Here is a 19,662-nt window from a genome sequence, read left to right on the forward strand (position 1 = left end):
TATTAGATATGAGGTTTGAATATTTGAGATAAAAAATCATCCAACTTTAATGTTTTTATTGCACATTTTAATTATCCCTATTTCCAATTAACGGAACACTTTCAATAAGAGATCATCCTTCGTATTATTCACGCCATTGTAGCTTTCTTTATAGCCACCCGAACGCATTATTCCGATCATAATCGAACGCCGCTGTAATGCTATCGACGCGGCCACCATCTGCCCCGGAAGCAGTTTCCCACAATAATCACAATATTAATCAATGTTTTCGCCCACCTTGTTATCGTGCTAGCAGCCTTCAATGGCACTTATAAACAGCATTACAACCTACTCCCTGTCCCTGTCCAACTGTTCCAAAATTGGCTATCAACAAAACATCCCCCGGGGGTCAGCTATTTACCGCAGCGTGTGCGCTTTTGTGTGTTCTTCCATTGAATTGTACATCCCGTTTGCCTCCGTCAAATTCTGTCCCGTTGGTAGAAGCGCTGATCAAGCTAATTCAACCCCTATCGCAAAAGCGCTCCTCTTCACTCCCTGATTAGTCGGGGTAGCAATGAGTAGGTGTTTTGTTTTATAATTGACCGAATGAATTAACTTCCCCAAGTAGCAGCAGCAGTAGCAAAACTTTGCTCGGAAAGAAACAATGGGTGCTGCAAAGTTATCGTGCTCTGTCTGGTACGAGGTGGATTTCTTTTATCTAGAACTTTCACCAATTGATGAGTCATGTTGCGTCATTAGTCTTGTCGGGTCGGGTAAGTGATAGTGATGGGGGTGGGTCATGGAGCCGGGTGCTTTGGAAGCTTGTTGCACGTTATTCTTGTTTGTCATTTCTGGGTATTATTGTATTACAGTCCCATCGAGCCCGGGCTTGATCGAGCACGAAGGCTATCGGGTTGATAAAATTATGATGAGTAGAGAGTTTATTCCTGGAATGTCATAGTTCGGAGGAACATTGTTGTGTTCTCTAGCCGAACGAATAATCGTGAAAGAATTGGTTATTTTGTACAAACACTGTTAATCTGTGGTGTAAAATGTATGTTGAATGGTAACCATTTGCGGTGCGAATGATGTTCAGGCTTTATGCTACAATTGTATCTGATTTTTCTTGGTTTTCGATTATTTCTTTGAAGAGCTACTACGTGATGCATTTAGTTCCTTTACTTAAAACAATGTAATTGTGCATTTCCGTTGTCTGTACTTTCAGTCCAGTGCACCACCAAACAACCGTTAAACAAATCAGACGCGACGCAGCGAAAGATACGTCCACAAAGCCATCTGCGGAAAATTAGCACCAGTCCAACACCATTGCTGAAACCTAGCACATCGTGACGCTTGTACTGCACCCGGTTCTCGGAACAGCGTTCAATCTTACTTTCACTTTGCTGATGAAGCTTCAATGCGATTTGACACGTGCGTTGGGACACGGCGTTGCGCAAAGTGGCAATTTTGCGCCACCGATCCTGCGCCCCAAGCGCGTCGATTTTTTTGGCTTTTCTCCAACGAAACTTACCCCTCCCGTATCGCATCCCGGTACCATCCGATCTAATAACATCTTGCATGGGATGGGTTTTTCGTTTTGCTTCACTTACTTTTTCCTACATTTTTACGCACCCCAGTGCCGTGCGCTTGTCGTTCATTTGGACTGTTGAATTTTCTTTTTCCTTTTGCTCCTCCCAAATCGCTCCCGCCCACAGCTCACACTGTCTGCGAAATGTGATACATTATTATTTATGACGATAAAAATTTATGACTTTGTTTTTCTGCTGCTCGGTGACCCAGGACCTAGGACCGACGGGAGGCGATCAACCAAGTGCGCCGGGATTTTTCTTCCCAATCTCGGTGTTATTTTCGTGCCGTCCGTGCTTTGCGTGCGTGTGTGCATACCGCTGGGGATGGACAAGCGTGGATCTGTGGGTTGGCAAGACGTGATGGGTTTTTTCCCTCCCGTTCTCCTTTCTACGTCCTTCGCTGCTTGAAATGGATTGAGTTCGATTTGTCGATGGGTAAAGGCAGTCCCTTTCGTCTGCCTTCGACTGAAGTTGATTGATAAAGCGTCAGGTTGTGCGTTTGGGGTGTGCGTACGCGTGACGGAGGGAGAAGGCCAGTAACCGCGGCAGAAGGATGCTCTATTTTTGTGCAGCTCACGTATGCGCTCTTGTTTGAAAACAAACCCGGAGTGCGGTTTACGGATCGATAGCACTGCTGTAGTTCGGTGGGTAGAAAACGGCAACCAAACTGCGTGAAAGTAATTTGAGAACGACATTTTGCTGTGAAAGCGAATTCGATTTGAAGTCCCTGTGCTGACTGTTTACGATCCTTTTATTCATAGTTTGCTGGATGTGCTACGCACAACGACAGTCAACATTAAGTAACAGAGACAGAGATTCATTCACTCAAAACATTGTTAAAAACACATTTAAAGTGAAGAAGCGTTCAAAGTAAAAGCACAACACCAAAGTGTTTGTTTCCGGGTGCTTCATCAGCATCAAACAGAGCGTCGTTTCGTTTATGGTTTCCACTATTTCCACTTTCCGCGACCACAAGTTGTTCCACTTCGCACCCTTCGCCTTCAACGGTGCTTCACAAACGATGTGGCATAAAACGTAAAATACTTCAATTGATGTGTACACGCTTTCTCCGTTCACTGGTAGTTCGCATTGCAACTGAAATCGCAAACGTTTTCCACTACCATCGCTCATATTGCCGAGTTTTGCTTTTATCTTAAACTAAATTTTATCCCCCAACGCTCTCCTGCAGTGTGCATCCATTGTTTGTTTGAGCGCAGTATTGTTACTGTTGTGCTGTATAAGCTTCACGTGAATTTATTACATTTCTTACTCTGCTCGGCAAAACCCCAAAGTGCACTAATACAGTCTGGCACATCTTCCCCTGTGTCTGGCGGAGCTTTGTTACAGGGATAAAAAAGGCAGCTACAAAACATGGCACACATTTAATGGAGATATCTGAGACTTGCGCCGAGTATAATTGCGCGTATAAAACGGCAAACTTTACACATTTCGTTCCGGTGCGTTTGCTGGTGTGCATTGTACCAGCAACGGTGATGGTGTGTTCTGCCATTTGTCGGTACAAGTTGCGTTTAGCCCTCGGAGAAAACACAATGAAAACGATTACTTTTGTACGTCCCGATGTGTAAGAGTGTGTGTGTGTGTGTGCATTAAATTTTTGGCAAATGCTGCTAAAGCCTGCAATTGCGCGTATTTAATGTGCCCCGGACTCAATGCCGGCAATGTGGCAAGGGCACGCCAGTCGCGGTTTGACAATGGCGCACAGTTGCGTAATTATGAAACCGATCGTAAACTCGTCTTATCGATGTTTTGTTTTGGGGGGGAGAAGGCCCGAGCACACAAAAGGGAAGCCAAAGTTTTGTAATATTGGTGTACCGGGACGAGCCCCGTTGTGGCACGATAATTGACGGGCAAGCAATAAATGGTGTTTGGCACAATGGTTTTTTTAGTTTATCTGTGTCCGTGCTGTTTGATTTATTTGTTTTGCTAGAAATGATTTTGTGTTTGGACATTCAGTACAAAGCCACAATGGAATAGGGACGCTTTAGAGTTAGGTGGTGCCATGACCAGGATACGAGCTTGTCTACGTCATTGATGGTTGAATGTGATTTGATAAGGTTCTTACAGATGATTCATGTTCTGTTACAGTTCTCTTAGATGTCGAATGTCTCTTCAGAAATCCTTGCAGTAATTCTAGTTATAAATAAAATCGCTTTTAACTGCTGAAACCGTTCTCTCTTAAGCACATTCGACTCTTGCTCTAAACTGCAAAATTATGGGCTTGTTGACGGTTCCCTTTAGCAAGGTTTAAAAGATCTTTCGAGCATTAAAGCAATTGAAGAGTGAAGACTCAAACAATGCTTATAATCACACAAACTCAGTTCTACGCGCGAATGATACCTGACCATAACAAACGGTACATAATTGTACAATTTTACTCTCCTTATTACATCTCTAAGGATGGTCCTCTATACTTGGAAAACAATTTGGAAACATCTCTTACCAATGTCACAGATCACTCACATACACATCAAGTGTCGATTGAATGATTACTATAATTACCACAGCAAATGCTACCTCAATCCCAACGACATCACCGATCCGAAACAATCCTCCCGGGGTGAAGCTGATGCATTAAAATATCAATTCCCGCTTGATGCAACGGCGTACAAACCCGTTTAGCGGTCACCGGTACAACCCGAGTCCGTTGCGATAATTGTCCTCAACGGATGTGTAAAGAAAAAAAAACAAAATCCCTATATGCACCTCCATGACATGCACACACACACACAGGACCTGAGCGCTAAGGTTATATGACACGACCGCATCAACAACATCATCACTAGCGATAGTTACGATAAAGCATGAAGGTCACCCGTCCATCATTCAACACCCTTCAACGTGCTGCGTGTGCGTACGTGCTTTATCCTTGCAGCAGCTGCGCTGAAACGCGTTGACAGGACACGCAGCAAATTGTGTCACCGGTGGACCGTTTATGTCCCCGTTACTGTCCACGCTTTCCCCCTCCCTCCCCGCCACCACGCTTTTATGTGTTTATTTGTTTAACTTTTTCACACTCACACCGTCCCATCACGCTAACCGTCCGTCAGTTCAAATGACAGTGCCATCGTGTGTGTGTGTGTGTGTGTGTGTGCGTGTGTGTGTGTAGTAACAATGTTTCCCGCCAGTATTATGTTACCCGTGGCTTTGCTTCATCGGCATTTTCCGCACCAAAATACACACACACTCACACGCGCACGTACGCAAAAGCTCGGTGTTGCGAAAGCGTATGTACACATTTGCGCACCAGCGCGCTTCTGGTTGGGAGTGTTTTTTGTTTACTCTTGTTCTTCTTTTACTTCTTCTTCTTCTTATTCTTCTACCCTCTCCCCTTGAAGTTTGCACGATGGACTAGGGCGGACGGCACTGGAATTCGATTATGGCCGCTTTACTCAGCGGACGTTGATGCAATTGCCCTTGTCTGTGTGGCTGTGCGTGCGTATGTGTACTATTCCCCATAGCTACACACACACACACACACACGCAAGCCCCAGGGGAAAACACGGGTTCGGTTGTGGTTGGGACTCTTCAACCATTCAAGGACGCGCACAGGACGATCATCGTCCAGTGTCACGAGCACCGCCCGTTCCATTGTGGCTGTCTGTTCTTTATCGCCCTGTTTTTTTTTGCCTTTCCAGCACATATCACCAACTTTTTTTTTATTCACGGCCCGGAAGCCATCGATAAAATAAATTGATGTCACATTCAAAGGCTGCCTTTTAGTCCCATACATATGTAAATGGCGCCGAGAGGGAGAGAGAGAGAGGAGAACACGCGACGATTCGGTGCTCGGTGCGAATGGTCAGGTGTCGTTAGTGTCTGTTTGTCTATCGTCGCACTAAATCCAACTGCACACCTATTCAATCTTGTGTCCCTCTTTCCATTCTTCCCTGCTTTTCGCTCACCTTTACCCATCGACTCGATGGTACCTTTTTTGGTTGTTGCTCTACCAAACGTATTGATTATGTCGCTTGCGTTACAATGCCAGCTTTGTCAAATGCTTTTTTGTCGATTTACTTTAGCACTGTTCTTTATCCAGATGAACCCCAAAGGCAGATCGGCCCATGCCAACCATAGCCGTAAAAATGATAACAACAACAATTAAGAAGATGAATTGAATCGATTAACTGTCACTGGCAGGGTTTGAGGGGTTGGGGTAGAGGGGTTTATTTTTGCACCCGGCACCTTACGCTGCAAAACAACCGAAACGAGCCCTGCCATTAGTACGAATCGAACTTCTCCGTTTGACAATTTGACACGGTCCCGAGCGGGACAGGAGCGTCTGTGACCTTTCGGTTGAGGTTCTGTGCATGTGTGTGTGTATTTTGGTGGTTTGCTACGCATGGCCCACCATTAACCACCCGCATTCGAAGTAAATTTCGATTTTACCCTCGCACGCAAAATTCGATCCCTTCCCGTTTCGCACCATTTCGTTACCATATCGCGGACGCGAATTTATGGGTGCGGCAATCGATACACAGGAGTCTATCGCCATCCTTTGCTTCCTTTCCCCCCCCCCACCCTACCCTGTCCCTTTCAGGCGCAACGAAAATGCGATCAATTTCAATTGAACGATGCGCGAAAACCGACCGAACACGTACCGCAATCGAAAAAAAGGCGCTTGGCCACGCACAAAATCGTTGGAGGATGGGGGATGGGGAGAGTCGCCCGCCACAGTTCGTGATAAATGGTGACAGTGTTGTGTGCTGGACGGGCTGCAGGTGTAATCGGGTTTTATCGCCGTGAAAAACCACACCCGCCCGAAGGACTTATTTTTCCCGTTCGATGCGCATCGTCGAATCGCTATCAATCACCGGGCGTCTCCATCGTGCCGAAGTACCGGGAGCACCCTGTTCGTCTGTCGCTCGATCTGTCTCTTTTCGTGCGATGAAAAAAGCAAACAAAAGCACGATATCAGTACAACGGCGAATTGACTTGCGTTGGTTTGTTTTGGGCGTCTGCATTTCAAACCACCCTTCTGCTTCTTCTGCGGTGACACTTGATTATATTCAGCGTAACATAACCTTGCCACCATTACCGGCCGGCGCTTGCTGCCTTGCGTGCGATGTGTATCGTGCATTGCCTACTGTTCGGGCGCAACAGGTTTTTGGCAGCAGCAGCAGTAGCAGGGTGTGCAAATAGTCTACACAGTAGGCGCGAGCGCCCGCGCGCACTCACCGCGCCACACCATTGCCGGTGGTTGACACGAGACGGTTTGCCCGCACGCACGCTGACAGCCATGCTTGTGTTTGCTCTTATCGAGCGAGCGACAGTTACAATTTTTGCAGTTCGATGCGTATCGGGAGTGGCTTTTGTATTGGGCTAACCGGTTTTTTGGTGCTGATATAAATGCGCGAATCGATAGGGGGTTTGAGTTTCCTGTCGTTTGAATATTTAAATTGCCAAGTCGTCGGCAATACGGTGATGCAATGATCGAGCCTGATGGATGGGTTGTTGTAGCAGCAGGTGGTGCGAAGCCGAACAAATGCTAGAGGAAATATTTAACAAGATGATAAAGCTTGTTGACGCGGGTGTGTCAACTAAAAGGGGGGAAATAAATTCATACGAAAGTGTGCTTATGGAGATAACACTTTGTCGCTTACAGAAATTTTTATATTATTTCCCTAAAATGGTTGAAAAATGACGAATAGTTCGATATTACTAATAAAAAAACCGTCAAATCTTTAACTATTTCTCGAAATTGCTGTTGAAAAGAATAAGAAACACCTACCACCACAAAGAGGCAAAACATAAAACGAAACAACTACAACATAATCTTTTAATCAAAACACTAATATCCATTTCCAGCCCCATCAAAAACCTCCCCTGCGACGTATGACACTGCTTCACCCTACCCCTGGGACGCCCAATACCCTTCGCAAAGTGTACAACGCGACAGTAAAGCGTTAGGCGTGGTTCGTGGCGCTTAATCCCGTTTGCCGTGAATACCGATTTGCAGCGATAAAAGTAAGACGAGGGCGGGCAGTGATTTTATTGTTCCCTCTGCGTACCCAAGCATGCCCAACTTTTGGCCACTCGTAAACAATTCCCTCCCTCACCATCGCTCATTCACCACCAACCAATTTGATGGTCACACAAATAATAAATCGTTCCGCATTCGCTTGTCACCACATTCATCCGCTGACAGCCATAATGACAGGCCATTCGGACGGGAATGGTGCGCTCGATTGAAAAGACTACCGCACACGCAAGCACACAAACACCAACACACACACACACACACACACATACACAGGGAGACACAAATTGAATCTAGCAAATCGATTTCATTGCCATCTCGGAGTTTTGATCGACCAACGGGGGCGTGTTTTGATGGTGAAAGTTTGATCGTTCTATCATGGCTGCGATTTGGAACGGTTAATCGACCGGTTTTCTCGGTTCGGAGCGAGCGTGTTTGCGTGTTGGCGCTCTTACACCCATCGATAAATAGGTCCTGTTGCATTCACCCTTTCCTTTTGGCCGTTGTGTCGCTTTTTCACACGCGAAAGTGGCGGCAAATTGGCTGAAAGTTTTTGTGGAGTCTTAAAGACGATACCATAAGATCGTTGGGTTTGCGCTATTGAAGAGCGAAAAAAGCTATCTTAAAGCTAGTGTATGAGCAATAGAGCATTGGGCACCGTCGCATAAAGCGAACACTATCCACCCACCGCATCAACAGTAAAAGCGCTCGGCAACTTTATGCCGCCAATAAAAGTGTGCGGTTCGTGTGCTGCAACTTTTCTCGCCGCGTGATCCAAAACTCAAACGACACAATAGTAACAAAGCAAAGCAATGGACACAAAGCACACACACACACACACACACACACACACACACACACACACACACACACACACACACACACACACACACACACACACACACAAGAAAAAACAAAAGAAGAAGGCAAAACAAATTACCCAATAAAGACAACCAATAATCATGGCAATAGGGCGAACCGGAATGCGTTTCGGGGATGATATAAAAAGGAAACCCATCTCGGGGCCCGGCTGGGGTAACACACCCGACAGCTTTCTTTACTTTTCTTCACTTTGTGTCATCGGTTGAAGCGGAGTGAAATCAAATGCACACACAGCCGGGATGGAGAGCGAGAGTGAGGAAGTTGTATGGAAAAACACACACACACACACACTATCCACAACGTCCCAGCTGCTGCTGCTTGGGCAGTTTATTTGCTTCTTCGTCAATCAATTCCCAATGAGCGGAAGATGATTACAGGAGACGTTGCGCTGTGGCGGTGGGAAGGTAAACAAGTAGTGGAAGCGGTGCGATGCGGTACAGTGCGGTAGAGTGCGGCATCAAAGGCGAAGGGACAGAATTCAAACACGATGAGACATCCACTCAATGGTTTGCATTTCATGGCCAATTAGGTGCGAGAGCACGCGTTACAAGTGAGTGTAGCGCGCCGTTATTTGCAAAAGCATTACGCAAGCAAAGCGAAGGAAGTGGTGCACTAACTCGGGTGGTTTGTGTAGAAGCACTTGTAGCAGCGTACTTGGCCAGAAAGGGCCAATTTTGTGCACAGTTTTGAAGCTGCTTTAACTGCAGCCCCGTTCATTCACAATCGGACAAGCGCGGCTCATCGTAATAAGAGAGAAAGAGTGAAAAAGGCTGCTTCGCTCGTTTGATTTATGTTTGCTGTGAAAAGGGGTTTTGACCATAATTTGCCTTCCCTACAATTCGTAGCTACAACATACAACACAAGCGCAAGGCCCTGTGCAGCTATTCAAAGATGAAGAAACGGAGTAGTATCCTTGTCGTACCCTAGCAGGAGTGCAACATTACTGCTTCACTTGAAGCGTACGAGTGGCTTGCAAAAGGGAATGGCCAATTACTAACCCCCTCTCTCTCTCTCTCTCTCTTAACTGTTGCCTTTCTTTTTTCCTTTCTACATCCTTCCATCTGGTGAAGCGAAATCATACGAATGGAATTCGCTGTTGCGCATCACTCGATTTATCTTTCTGCGCTAGAAAGTCCGCCATTGGCAGCGGATGACCGGTGCGCGATCTTCACACATACGTCGACATGCACGCTGCTCATTGCGATAGTAGTGGTGGTGCAGGGGGACTTTGCCTGCATGGGGTGCGTTGGTACAGGTACACGGTGTGAGATAAAAATAAATCTTCTTTGCTCGTCGCGAGCTCTTCCGTAATCGCCGAGTGGCCGCAGCAGCAGCAGCAGCAGGCGCGGTTAATCATTGCAAGCACGGTTTGGTGAGGTGTGGAAGATATCTTTTCTACAGAGTCACTTCACACGCTATTGCAAGACAAGGAAAGGGACTCCGACAAATACTAAAAGCTAATAATGTAACGATTGAAGTGTTGCTACGGAGGGTTAGAAAGAAAATAATACGACAGAAATGAGTTCAAAATGTCTGCCTTTTTCAGCTTTCATTTGTGCGGCTATTAGTTGTACAATATTCCGGTGTTTGTGAGCTTTAAATTGAATTAAATAAGATTGATGAAATTAATCCTCAAACTCAAATGTTCAAGAGCCCTGCTAAAGCAGTGTTAATTCCGTTCGCTTGCCGGCCTCTACGCTTGTCGTTCCCAACGTGTCTTTCCCACGCACTATGACATCAATAGTAGCGGCTGCGAGCAATGGCGTTGAAAAATGAATCAGACAGTTCTGCTAAAAATAAAGCATTCAAGTGAAACGAAATGTAATCACAACACGAGTGAACTAACAAAAAAAAAAGACAAACAACCAACAGCAACACGATTCACACGGGTAGGATGATACAAATATTCAAAGATTATGCTACACACAGCAAAAAACGGGGAAACTTTAAACACGCTTATCAACCTAGAAAATGATTTATGGATTTTGTAATAATGTTTCGAGAAGGTTACATCTTGTGTGGGTGTCGTGTGGGTAAGCCCCATGGTCGTAACCGACATGCCATGGTCATGTTTAATAACTTGTGTTTAGCTCTTTCGTAGCAAACGTTTCGCTCGATTTGAAACATTTAAGTGCCAAAAAATAGTCTACGAACAAGCGTTGCCAATTCACGGCTAAGCAGCTTCTTGATCTTTCCTTATGTTTCACACAAAAAATCGATTTAATTGTTGAACCCCAAAACATCGAAGCAGCAATCGGTAACGGATGACCATCAGATAAATACTTTCGACAAACCGCCTCCATACCTCTTTTTGGGTAATTTTATCTAGTCAAACATCCTTCTTCCTACACTGCGCCCGAGGACATGAAATTAGATTCAACCATTGCGACCCACTTAACCGCATCCACCCACCACCGGCAAAATGGACCCGGGGGGGGGGGCTGGACGGCAAAATGGACCGAAAAAGCAAAAACGCGGAAAGACAAAACCGGATTTTTTACAATTTTCGACCATCGCCCACAAACTTGTGTCAAACCCGTCCGGCGATCCCACCCCAGCGAGGTTTAACAACGCTCGGAACAAATCGGCTAGCGACAGTTAGCGATTAGTCGAGTGTCAACTCGCGGTTCGCGGGAAGGAGGCGCCCAGTACGCCACGGTTAAAACATTCCTCCGACGTTTTATGGCGGCAGTTGTTTATCGTACCGCCAGGGGAGTTGGTTCTCGTTTGTTCGATGATGAAATAGTAGCACAATTCGTTTTTAATTCACGATTAAGTTTTAGTTTGTTATCTTGTTTTATTTATTTTAATTTGGTTAGTAATGGAAAGGCTTCACACATAAAGACAACTAACAAAGGCAAAGGACGATAAATACTGTACCAATTTACTCACTTCTGCAATTTCTACGACAAAAATCAACAGGAAGGCTGTACAAAACCGGCGGATAAAGCAGCTCCGTGAGTGTCGCTCTTGGTAAGCGCGCACACCCACGGGCAAGACGAAGCGTACGAAACGACCTCCCCCTCCTTTCCTGGTGGGTCGTTTGCGCGTATCACTGGTGTTATTATTCACACACTTTTCCTTGTATCTTTCCACTTACACTGGACACGATTTTTCTCCTTATCAAAACGCCTGTATTTTGCCCGTTTACACTTTACCCAATCACCTTCACGCCGTTGCACTTATCCACAAGCGCACCTTTCGGGAACGTGAACGAGACAGAAAGAAATAATAAAAAAGAAGCAAATAAAGATGAATTTTGCACCGCATTCACCGCATTACAGCATCCTTTTCCGCGTAGCTGTACGTGTGTGTGTGTGTGTGCGTGTTAGTGTGTGTGTATGTGAGTCTGTTGCTGTCACTGGCACGCAGCAATGAAGCACCAACTTATCATTCGTTTGGCTCGCGTAGGATCTTTTCACTCTTTGCCTTTTCAATTTAGGTGTGCAGCTTGGTTGCGGTCACTTGAAAAACAATTTACAGATCCTTTTCAACTGTGGCATTGAAACCACTTCACTATGCCTTTGGTGCATGCGTTTTGGTGCAGTTTGCACCATGTATGAGGTTGAGAGGGATGCTAATGTTGCACGGACACAAACGAACTTATAAACACCATTCGGCACACTTATCCAGAAGTTATGGGGATTATTAGTGAGAAAACTAGAAAGCTAATTGTTTTTTTAAATATAAAAGATCACTAAAAGAAAAGGAAAACGAAGCAAAGCAACAAAACCACACGTACAGATCGCGAAGGAACGGGCCCGAAGGCCTGCCGTCGTTCGACTGACGGGCCACACACTTAGCTGTCCGGGCGCGGGCAAAACGTACGGGCGTTTTTGCGCAAGTGGCATGCGCAACCAGCGCAACCAACCATGCGTGTGTGTGTGTGTCGGGGGGTTTGTTGACCATGGCAGCGGTAACTGGCCCTTTTGGTAGCCGAAAACACACATCGCTGCTTAAGAATCCAATCGCAAATAAATATCTTTCTATCTGTCCGTTTGTCGACCACACGGACTCAGTGTCTACGCTAAAGAGACAGAAAAAGACAGCGAAAGAAAAAGAGTGTGAGAGAGAGAAAGAGAGAGAGAGAGAGAGAGCGCAAAGACTCGGTACACTTAAAGGGAGACACGAAATGGGTAGAATCAAAAGAAAAATACCTCCCAGAGCGAGGGTAAGAGCAACAGCAAAGCACAAAAACGAGGCAAAACTAAAGCAACATCCATCGCACGACACGGCAGCACGATCGTGGTCGCCTAATTTCGGCGTGGTGAACTCGCAACGTGGCCGTACGCACATTTTTTCGCCGTTCTATTGAACATTGAACCGAGCGCGCGAACAGAGCTGAGGCAGAGCTGAGCCGCACATGCTTAGAATGAAATTTGCTTTCAGTGAACCTGCCGCACTGTGTGTGTGTGCGTTGGCGAGTGGTCGCACCCGATGGGAGATGGGTTTTATTTTTGGGCATCATTGAGAACGATTTAGTGTGATTAACTTTTTTTCTGCAATTACTTACAGGCATTAGAATTTAAAGAATAAATGAATTCCACAGTAAAGCCAGTCAAAAGTACTTGCTTTTTAATTAATGAGACTAAAAAAAACCTCAATGATCTACCTGAAAGGCACACGTCAATCATTTTAATACGCATTTTGTTAGTTTCGGGTACCACTTTTCGGGGGGAAAAGGCAGATTAACGAGCAGAAAAGGACACACCGGCAGAACGAAAAGCAAACGAGAGAAACGTGCTCATTTTGGCGTTCGAGACTAGATTCATTGTCATCAGCATCAGCAGCAGCATCCTTTCTCATCATCGGCGCAATGGCATTGAATATATATATACACGTAAAGTCACAGCGGGTATTACTCACACGAATGTCACAAAATCTCAACCCGTCCCGTCGTCCCTATCAAACCTCAAGCCTGCTTTCAGTCGCAAAAAAGGCGCGCGTTCGAAGGCCCCTCAATAACAAAAAAAGGCCTCAATTTGTGGGGAGCGCTACCGAGGGAACCACCTTTCCTTTTCTGCTCCCTATTCACCCTGTCTTTTTTTTCGGCATAAAACCCATTGACACGGTTCAGGTCCCGTCAGACGGGCGACACGACAGTATGTGTGTAACATCATCTCGCTCTTCTCGGTTTCGCGCTTAAGCACCTTCTTTTGCCGGTCGGTCGGTCGGTCGGTCGGTGCGACGAGCCGGCGTTCGGGGCTGGCACAGAGTGATGTAATGTTGCCACGGTTGTTTGACGACTGCCCGGCGACGAGATGGATGGGCGGGATGACAAACGAGGTTCCGAGGTGAAAGAACCGCCACCACCGTCCTAGGGGATGCGTATGGGATGCGCAAAGCAAGAATGTTTAATTTTATTATGAATCTTTTAATCGCACCAAAAAAGCTGCCTTTTTTTGTTTGGTGGAATTAGGTTACATACATAATGAATCACATTTTGTTTAACAAAGTTTAATTGTTATGAAGAAGCCAGCAAAATTGACCAAATTGACAGTTTGTTGCTTGACTTTTCATTGGTTTTGACGTCATGTTATTAATTAATAATTATAATTGCTCTTAGTTTAGTTGATAACTTTCTAGAATTAATTGAGCGAACTGGTTAATAAAATTGGTTGATTTTCACACTTTCACATACATAAGGAATTTGCTCAAAAGATGTATAATTACTTGAAATTATGTTAGGTTTCATCGTTTTATTGTACGTGAGATTACAATTATTGTTTTCGAACATAAAATGGAAACTTTAGCACAATTGTTTGTTCATTGTTGTTACAATTTTTTTCTACAATTCGTTGAAATTTTCCGATTAAATTTAAGACAATTTCGAAAAGATCACATCAAACAAACTACAAAATAATCCAGAATGATTACATTTCAATCTCATTTTTCCTTCTTTCACTAACCATTACTTAGCTGGAGTTGATGTTTAATCGAAAATAGCTATTACGCGATCATATTCCACCCTTAGTTCAGCATCCGCTAGACCAACAAAGGCAGACGCAATAAAAAAAAAAACCTTTCATTAACTAAATTCTTCACACCTTCCTATCTACTCGCAAGCCTGATTGAACGTGACACTAGAAAAGATTGCATCCAGAAGCAGCTGAGCCGCTGGCTAAAAATAACATTTCAATCAGATACATTCCGCTGCTTTTTACCTCGACACCGCTAAACCAAACATTGAACTTGGCGGCGCACACACTCACACCGGATATAGCGTGAGCGCCGATACACCTTTGCTAAGCTGAGCTCTTTCCATCCATTTCCTACACGCGGTTTCTATTCACTTGCATACCTTGCCTCCCAATGGCTCCTTCTCGGGGATGTGAGGAAGGGAGTAGATTTGGCCACCAGCCACCTAGCCCGTTGTTTATTAGCGAAATTTTTAAACGAAACCCAAGCGAACACGTTGATTGCGAATGACGCCCGTAACGCCCGCGTTTAATTTTGATAAATTGATTTCAAACCCCACATCGACCGGCCTCTGGGTGGATGGGTGGGTGTTGTTATTTTCTTAGTACTACCGCTCCTTTCCGCTCGCTGCCAGCCCTCGGTACCTGCCAGCCCGACGCACTAGCGGGAAGTGCAAGAAGCGAAGGTACGATGTGTAAAGTGCGACAAAGAAGCTATCGTTTTTTTTTTATAGGCAGGAAAATATTTTTACTGACCCCAACGGGATGTTCCTCCGAATGTGTGTGTGTGTGCGTATATGTGTTAGTGTGGGTGTCGAATCTGTTGCTTTTTGGGAAATGTGATTCGAACGAAATCCGACAACCTTGAAACGGAACGGCTTACGATGGTGTGCTGCTCCTTCTGCTCGTCTGCTTACCATCGGATCGTGCTCGCTCCTTCTCTCTCTCTCTCTTGCCGGGATGCAATAAAGCGAAGATATGTGTGTGTGCTTTTTTTGTTGTTGCTGCTCTTACCATCATCTTAATCGTTCCGCCATTGAAATTGTATGCTACCGAAGCGAGCGTAAACCGAGTGGAAAGTGGAGGAAACATAACAGCAGGGATCATGTCACCTTTCCGCAACAAACACACACACACACATACACGAAGCCTTTCCCTTCCTTTCCGGCCGAATATCCATCGATCGGTGTATGCTGGTCATCCGTAACGAAGCATTCTGTTTCGGATGATTTGTGTGCGCATCGGGCAGCTGGGTGGAAGGTGGAAGGATACAAAGCAAGCACACAAACATCAACACACAAACATACACACGCACACAGTGGCAAGCAAATGTTGACACACCATTAGCAGGATTGACCTAGCCAGCCTAGCGCAGGCGGGCAGAACGGTTTTCCGATCCTTTTTCCTTTTTTTTCCTGTGTTTTTTATGGTTCCTCAACAGCAAACGCGACGATTTGCTGCTACCCACGAAATTAAACGTTACTACAGATTGGCTTACGGATGGAAGCGAATTACATGGATATAAATTGTTGCAAGCAAACGAAACGATTGGCGGGAGGTGAAAGATATGGAGAGAGAGAGAGAGAGAGAGAGAGAGAGAGAGAGAGAGAGTGGGAGAGGGAGAGCAACGTTTGCTTAAAAATATTCAATCTTGTCACCGTCGCTTGGGCATGTGGTTTTTCTTCCTTTTTTTGTGCTCGGAATGATGAAAATACGAAGGAAAATAGTATTTTGCTTGTTGTTGCTGTTGGTACCAGCCGAAACGTTTTTCTACAAACAAACAAAAATTTGCAGTGAAAATTGAAATTGAACGTAGGGCAGGAGCCGATGTATGTAGCTAGTGGGATTTGGGGTTGGATTGATGTTGGTGTATTCCATACAAAAAAGTATGTTTTAATAATTCAAATTTTTGATTTATGATATCAAAGGAATTATTGTATATATTAAACAAACTCCAAATATACTTTAAATGACTTCAATACAATTTCAGAGTAAATATGACTTTAAAATAGTTGTCACTTTAAATTAGGATTGAAATACACTCAAAATAGTGAGCATGATCTGTCACAGAGCCTTGACGCTGGTATTGTTCCAAAATATGTTTTAATTCATTATTCATTCATGTGATTTAATTAAAAATGTTGCACTCAAGACCTCATTATGTCCTAAGTAGAAAGCTAAGAGATTGGATTATATATCATAGCATATACATCTTTATAGCCTTATTTGACAATCCAATTAATAAATCATCATGTGAAGTGGATAATGTTTCGAATAAAATTGTCGCTACATTCCAAACGCGAAACGCCAATTGTTTGTCTAGGCGGGCGACACATCATCTGCACAAACCAAACAAACTGTTCAATCTTTCTCACGCATCTTCTCACCATTCATCTCACAGCCCAGCATCATCGCGAGCAAGCGCTCTCACCAATCATCGCCCATTCCCCCCCCATTCCTTCCCGAGAGCTGCTAATCATTGTGACGCTTGAGTCACTCATCGCACTCAGCACGGCACCCCTCGGCGAGAACGCATGCGTTCCGATCGATTCCTCTCCCTTCCCCTCTTTCCCCCCAGCAATAACGACGACGGAATGACACAAAAAAAAGCAGTGGAGACGAATGGGCGCGTACTGCTTCGTTTCGCGGTCGGTGCAACACTTGGTTATAGCCACCTGGTGTACCCGCGGACAGTGCCTGACCGCTCTCGGGACCACCAAACGGTCGAGTATGAGGAACAGAGCAGAGAGTAAAAGGGAACGAAGGCGGCAAACAACGGTAACTCTTTACAAGACCTTGAATGAGCAATCTGTTGAGGCTACCCATGCCACCGATGATGCTGCTACTGATAATGATGATGCTAATGATGATGATGATGATGAGTACAGTTTGTGTGCGTTGTTCGAGCGTATCCGTTATGGCCCACCGAGATACACGCATAGGGGTTTTGGGAAATTTGATCACCCCTCCCATCATCCCACATCATCATCGTCATCATCGGCACAGGGTCACACGATCGGGGCCACAGCTGGCATCGAGAGGGTTAATTAGTTGGATGCTTCTCCGTTGCTGTGCCGATATGGAATCACCGTACCGTCGTCAGAAAAACGGCCAAGAAAACGGCTGCTCGTTGGGCGTAAACCGTAGTACCGGTTGGTCGGTTAGTTGACAAACAACCAGGAACACTCGCACGTCCTTCACATTCTGCAGAAGGTGGATGTGTTTGGCTGCAAAATCAATATAGCTGACGTGCTGGGTTGGGTCTGGAAGTCTGTCTTATGCACTCATTACTGGCCCACTAGCGGGGGATGAAGGCACTGGTTTCTCTGACATTGGTAGGACAGAAAGCTAGCCCCAATCATTGCACAACGCACACTGCCGATGCACTGTGTGCTGATTCCCGTGATTGTATGTGTGTGTGTGTGTGTGTGTGTTTATTCGACATTGCACAACAATCTGGAACGTCTAATGGTGAGCTATTTGCTCGAAAATGGTCCATTACCGGGGCCAAAACGAGGAACGATTAGTGGCCGTAATTAGTGTTTGATGGCAGCTTGTTGCTCAGGTTGATGGAATGCGTCTTCAAGTGCGGTTGGCATGCGTGCTGTAAAGGGTGAAGCGTATCAAGGGGTAATCATTTGCGACCGGGTATGCTTAAATCAAATAAATAATGAGAAATAGCAACAATTGTGTGATAAGGTATATTTGGAGAAATTGTTCAACGGAAGAATTAAATTTCGTCTGAAATTTCGATGCATGTTACAATGTAAGCATCAACATCATCATCAGCATTATCAGTAAATAAGAAGTATATATCTTATCCATATTATGTATAATGAAGTTCAATATTAGATGGTGTAATAAAAAGGTTAGTTCATTAGCGGAAAGTGTACTTCAAAACTTAAATTAAAAGATTGAAGGATACGTCAAAGCAAATCTCATTGCTGTAACATAAAAGTTATTCAAATGATACATGCTCGTACAAAACTATTTTCTAGTGTTTTCTTGTAAATTCAAATCTTTTGATGATTAAATGATTCATCAAATCATGACGGTATTGTTTAAACCTTAAAAATCAAAACAATTAATGCATCTTTAACAAGACCATATACAATTTGTTGCACTTCAATTAAACATCCACAGGTTTTTGGTGTTCTGCTTTTTTTGTAGTGCCATCAAATCCTCTCCCAAGACGAACTGCACCCTAGAGGACCAACAACACAAACGCCACCTCGCCTTGGATCGCTGCCAAACGAGTTCATTTTCACTCTCACTTTTTCTCACGCATCTCACGTGTGGCCCTTGCAGCAGTTTGGAGGCCCGGCAGGATGCTGGACGAGTTGTGAGTGCCATGTGCCAGCTGAGATGATGAGCACCGCCACAGCTCACCCCAACTCACCATCCCAATCATCGCTCATCATTACCATCCTCATCGTCATCACCGTCATCACCGTCAACGGTTATCAGGCGTTGCTTGCCTGCCTGCTTGCTCTCCCACTGTGCGAAATCTCTTGCTGAGAGCGCTTTGGGCAGCGCTTTTGGAGAGCGACTGAGCTGTGGCCGAGGTTCGAACGCTTCCGGCGGGTTCGATACGCTGCTCGTGCGTCAGTTTGTCAGCTCAGCTCGGTGCGTTCGGTCGGGGTTTTTTTTCGGTCATCGGAGCGTCGCATCGAATAACGAGTGAAGTGGTAAGCTTTTTTTCCTTCCTCTACGCAGTGAACGTTTTTGCAACGATTTGCAATTTTGTCATGGACGGAAGGACATGGTGCTGCTGACTGTGGTGTAGTTTTGTAAAATAATGTATGACGAATGTTGTAGCTATGTGACTGTCAACGAAAGATGTTTAAACATGAATGTGTCGACAGTGGTTGATAGTGCCGGTAAACAACAAGAAAAATAGCACTCTGCTGTAGAAGTGCTCGTGAAGCAAGGTTTTTGTACAATCAAACATTGGAAAAAACCATCCCTAAAACCAGAGCCTGAGCGTGAGCGGCATCATAATTGTTTACGTTTCAACAGCAAGCAAATCCATCTAGCACACGTGTGGCGCCTTGAGAGGAGCAACCGGTTACAGTGCTTTCTCCTTCCTGTGTAGCGGGGATGTATCCTTTTCACGGCACTGCTTCAAATTTCAAGGAGGTTTAAACACACACCGACACACACACACACACACACTCATCTGTCATCTGACGTTTTGCGCGATTGTGTTTAGTGAGCAATTGGCAAACCATCGCTTATCAACACCGTACCATTTCGCTAGTGAAAATCCGTCACCCAAAAACCAACGAAAAGTGAT

General features: G+C 45.1%; 2 protein-coding genes across 3 annotated transcripts in view; one reads left to right on the forward strand and one right to left on the reverse strand.

Moving 5' to 3' along the window:
- Positions 1-12,290, reverse strand: part of LOC120898888 (RING finger protein nhl-1) — a 45,669-nt gene extending 33,379 nt beyond the window's left edge. The window contains exons 1-2 of the mRNA XM_040305360.1: positions 12,191-12,290; positions 11,341-11,646 (exon numbers count right to left, since the gene is read on the reverse strand). The gene's annotated coding sequence lies outside the window, so the exon portion shown is untranslated. The remainder of the gene's footprint in view (positions 1-11,340; positions 11,647-12,190) is intronic.
- Positions 12,291-18,983: 6,693 nt separating this feature from the next.
- LOC120893768 (5-hydroxytryptamine receptor-like) overlaps positions 18,984-19,662 on the forward strand; it is an 82,538-nt gene continuing 81,859 nt past the window's right edge. For both annotated transcript variants that reach the window (XM_040295865.1, XM_040295864.1), the window contains exon 1: positions 18,984-19,054. The gene's annotated coding sequence lies outside the window, so the exon portion shown is untranslated. The remainder of the gene's footprint in view (positions 19,055-19,662) is intronic.

The sequence above is a fragment of the Anopheles arabiensis genome, chromosome 2 (genome assembly GCF_016920715.1).
Source record: "Anopheles arabiensis isolate DONGOLA chromosome 2, AaraD3, whole genome shotgun sequence".
Lineage (NCBI taxonomy): Eukaryota > Metazoa > Arthropoda > Insecta > Diptera > Culicidae > Anopheles > Anopheles arabiensis.